At 46.2% G+C, this 4,980-nt stretch overlaps 1 pseudogene; it reads right to left on the bottom strand.

Annotated features, from left to right (window-relative positions):
• Positions 1-227: 227 nt before the first annotated feature.
• Positions 228-575, bottom strand: LOC144683098 (cytochrome c oxidase subunit 7A2, mitochondrial pseudogene; annotated as a pseudogene).
• Between the last annotated feature and the right edge of the window lie 4,405 nt (positions 576-4,980).

The raw sequence follows: 4,980 nt of genomic DNA, 5'->3' as shown, positions 1-4,980 counted from the left end.
TGCCAGATACGACCATTCTAAGCCAGATATGACCATTAAAGCAGAGTTAAGCTGTCAAGATGGAACCTTGTGGGAATCAAGAGTCATCATCACTTCACAAGGAAGAGAACCACTCTTGGCAGAGCTTTGCTTTATTTTAGTTATGTAAGCCTTATCATCAAATAAATGGACTGTTCCCATAAACTGTGAATCGTCATCGAAAGGTCAGGTCCTTGATAATTTACAGTTTAACAGCTGGACAGGGTTATGGAATAAAGCGAAGAGCTATGCATGTCCAAGAGCTGACGCTGCTTCTTCTTGAGCAAGGCAATTTTGAAGAGTTCGTACGCAATATAGACTGTACCCGCAACAGTGAGGCCCATTGTTAGCCTGCAGAGGACAGCATCCATCACACTGCCTTTTATATGGACCGGCATCCCATTGTCTGCCTGGAATATCTTCTGCTTCTCAGGAACTCTATTCTCCACTTGCTTGCGGACTGCAGTGCTGAAGGTTCACTGTGAAACCTGCTGAAAGGTCCGCAGGCCCCGCGCTCCCAGGCTGCTCGTGTCACACCAGAGCTTCACCGTGCACATCCAGGCATATCGAAGATGCTTGTGCAAAGCTATGTCTGGTGGCCAGGCATAGACAGTGACATTGAAAGCGTGGTAAAGCACTGTCTCCAGTGTCAGCAACAACAGAAGTTGCCCGTTTCAGCTCCACTGCAGCCGTGGGAGTGACCTGGTCGACCTTGCGTTAGACTACATATAGACTATGTAGGTCCATTTTTAGGTACCATGTTTTTATTGATCATCAGTGCACATTCCAAGTGGATGGACGTGTATGAAGTTGGGTCACCAACATTGTGTGCAACAATTGAAAAGCATGGCCTACCAGAAGTCATTGTTTCAGATAACAGCACTGTCTTCACTAGTACAGATTTTCAAAGTATCATGAGTTTAAATGGAATTAAGCATTTTAGAACAGCACCATATCATCCTTCATCAAATGGGTTAGCTGAAAGAGCAGTGCAAACGTTTAAATCAAGAATGAAGAGGTTATCCGAAGGTACTCTAGAAACTCGAATTCCACGTTTTCTTCTCAATTATCACCTGACTCCTCATGCAACTACCTGTTCAACACCGTCTGAATTACTGATGAAACGCTGCCTTCGTACGAGGTTAAGTCTGGTGTTTCTAAACTTAGAGGAGAAGGTAGAGAAGACTCAGAGTAGTCAAAAATTGCATCAAGATATTCATAGCCAAGCTCAAAGTTTTACTGTGGGAGATACAGTTTCTGTGAGGAATTTTGGAAATGGGCCTAGTTGGGTTCCTGATATAATTGCCTCTGAAACTGGATCCTTGTCATTCCAAGTGGATGTGGGAAACCGGATTGTTCGAAAACATGTGGATCATCTAAGGAGTAGAGAGACATTCTGCCAAGCAGCTATTCCGCCTGTAATTGATGTTGAACCTTTAATTATTGAGGTGACAGAGCGATCAGAATAGACATACCTGATGTCTCTGTTGCCTAATCCTAAACTACCACTTTCTAAAGGTGTGCCTGTTGCTGCAGCTCCTGATCATGTCGGTCCAGTGAGGGAATTTCAAGTGGTAGAGCTATACCACTCTAACCAAATTAGAAAACTACCTCAGAGACTCAATCTTTAGTCACATGACCTGTGTATGTATGTATATGTTGTGGATTAAAATATTCTTTGTCAATAGGAAATGGAGAAAAACTAGGGCCTGGGGCAGATCAGCCATTTACTTATTGAATGGCGGGGCAGGTTTGAGGGGCCGAATGGCCTACTCCTGCTCCTATTTCTTATGTTCTTATGTTCTTGAAGTGGGGGGGGTGAATTTATTGATTGTAGGTATAACCTTAGCTACTGCCTTTAGGGGCCACGTGATTATACTGATGAATGAGCCCTAAGTACGGGTAATCCTGGGGGTGGAGCTTTCTAGCCATGGACTGGATAGGTTGTAGCTTCTAAAAGAGCTCTGTAATAAAGTTATCTGTTTCAAGTAAGAGACCTGTCCGATACATCAATTCATTACAGAGCCCTAGGTGAGTTGTGTTTCATTGTGTGGTTGGGGTCTAGGCGGGAGTTTTGAAGCTTGTCTATTCTCCCCAAGTATGCTGCTCAAGTCTGTAGTTTCTTAAAACCATTACTCTTTATTTACAGCAAGTATTTACATATTCGATCCTCTACACAAGGTTGGACTTTCCCCTCCTTCCAGATCGCTCTTACTTCCCAGTCATCTGATCTGACATCAGCACCATGTACCCTTCTGATGTTAACTCTTTACTCTGCATCTCCCCTCAAGTCTTTATCCCAATTATATTACATCCTCCAACATCTCCCCGCAAACTCTCAGACTTCACAGAGTCAGTCTCTGAGGTGCATTGACCAATTAATCTCCCTGATCTCATTCTGATCCTCTTTTGAGGTTGAGGATGTTCTGTACCCTCATTCCTATTGGTGTGAGTGTTCTTCTCCTGGGTGGCTGTAGAGTTTGTAATAAGTCTTTCCTCTTCTTCATCAGGATCTGAGTAGTAAGCCCAAGTTTCTATTGGCTTTATCTCCAAGGATATTCAGGTGCTGAGGTTTCTCCTTATGATCACCTGATCTGCCTCAAATCTGTACAATCTTGGCTGGGGAGTTTTCTTAATGATTGTACTTTCCCTCTGCTGGTCTCAGATCCATACTCTCCTCCCGGGCTTCAGCACTGGTAAACCATGTGCTCTATGCCTGTGATTAAATTCTGAGCCTGGTTGCTTCTCTGTTCTTCCTCCTGCTGTTTAATCCTCTCATGGTCATCCGTTGTGATATTGGGTTTGAATTTTTATTCTTGGCTGTGTACAGCACAAGTAGGACAGTTAGAAACCATCTCTTCTATAGAGTAAGTAATACCTGGTCACCAGACTGATTGCTGTGATTTCGCACGACATTCTGCTATTCCTGAATGATCCAGGTGAAGTCTTTAAAGAATATCATGCCAAAGGGTTGTCAGTATGACTATTCTCTCATTGAAGCCTAGTAACTCAACAATGACTGTGAGGTGCTTGTGCTGTTCAAAGTACTGCCATAGTGTGGGATTAGTGGGGATATAGTCTGGCTTTTCTTCCAGACAACGTTCTCAGATTTAGAGACATTCTTCATCTCATTGCTGGGCTTGTTTTATCTCTGGCGGCAGCTGGTAAGTGCTGACTGATTGTGCTTCAACCTCCTCGATGAAGTGTAAATCCTCCTGTTTGGTTCCTTCTGATGGTATTTATGACAGTGAGTGGAATATTCCGCTCCTGCCAGCAGTGGGAATTGTGGTGGGCAGGGGCACTAAATTTGGCGTGATGGCAAAAGTCAGTTTCCAGCCAATGAGAAATTAGTTTGGATTTTGTTTGGAATTTTGTTCTCCCGACTTTGATGCTGGGTTAAAGGCAGGGGTCATGCTTCCGCTGATCTATGTCGGGAACCACATTCGCATTCATTTGCCTCTCATGAATGCTCATTAAAAGGCCAACTCACCAGAATTACGCTCCCTCCTCCAAATTAGGCGCCCCGCCAGTAGATATTTAGAATGGTCTGTCTCCCAATTGTATATAAGCGACGTGTACCTGGCGAGCTTCACTTTATCAACAACTGTGAAGTATGTAGAAGCTGCTTTCACCTACCTTCATGTGTGCGGCTGCGAGATTTTGAGTGCTTGTATCAGAAGCTGCTCCAAGGCTGGGCGTGCAGGAAATATCAGCTGGGAGGGGGAAGATGGAAGCAGGACTGGGGGCGGCTGGTTGTGGAACATGGGAGGGAAGGGGGAAGATGGAGGCAGGATTAGGGGGAGTTCAAGGGACAGAGTGGAGTAGTGAAGGACTGTCCAGGGGTAAGAGTTAGAAGACTTTCCACGGAAGAATCAGAGGCTGCCCTGAGGCTGAAGCCAGGCTGCTGGGGACAAACTGAACAGACTGTCTTGGGGCTGTGCAGGCCATGTTGGAGGGCATGGTTTGGTCCTGATCTTGGGCAGAGGAAGGCGTCTCTTGGCAGTAATGGTCATGCACAGCATGGTATGTAGGGTGCGGTCAGTCACCTGAGGCCCAGGGGGTTAGAGGCATGGTACTGTGAGGCAGATGGCACAGTCATGGTCATGGGAGGCATCTGCATCCTGTGCTTCGAGAGATGAAAAGTCATGGAGGGTACTGGGGTCTCATGGGGGGGTGTCCCGGAAAGTCAGGGTGCATGTGGCCTCAAGAAGGGGAGGGGCCAGGTTGACAAGAGCATGGGGATATCAACATTAAAGCATTTACTGGGAAGACAGGAATATCACCATGAACAATGATGGGGTAGCAAGGGGAGACTGGGCAGTGATAGGAGGAAGGGGAATTAGGAGGCGGTAAAGGTGGAGGAAGATGGGAGGGGCTTGGTGGGTGTTGAGGGAATTTGGAGTCTGGTCTCACACAGAAAATTCCACAGCACCATTTTCGCATGTACTAAAGAATGACGCAGTTTGAGAAACAAGAAACAAGGCATTCAAGGCACCATACTTGCAGTCAGGGCAGAAGTGCAAGGACTGGGTGTCCATGGTTGCTGTAAAGGCCACTGGAGGACAACAACATAAGGCTGACTGTGGCTCCTAGGACTTGGGTCTTTTGGCCCTAATGAACACCCTCGTTGTGAATGAGCATTCACATCTGAGGGGAAAGATCAGCTGCCTGCCTGATATCATCCTACAAGGGGTGGCCTTGGTATATGATGTGCAGACTAACAGAAAGTCAAGGGCTGGAGAATGCATAGCTGCATTTGTATATGGAGGAAGATAATTCAACAGGAACTACCATTGATTGCTCAATTGTATCCGTGCACAGGAACAAGGTGGAGTGGAGAATGCAGGCTGCAGGCAATGCTGCCTTCTTGATAGCTTTGATGAGAATGAGGGGAAGGGTCCATCACCAATTGGCACAGCTCAGGGAAGGCAGTCGCCCTGAGGAACAAGAGCCAGCGGGGCC

Source organism: Cetorhinus maximus, chromosome 7 (assembly GCF_964194155.1).
Source record: "Cetorhinus maximus chromosome 7, sCetMax3.hap1.1, whole genome shotgun sequence".
NCBI lineage: Eukaryota > Metazoa > Chordata > Chondrichthyes > Lamniformes > Cetorhinidae > Cetorhinus > Cetorhinus maximus.
This window is presented reverse-complemented; position numbering and strand designations above follow the sequence as displayed.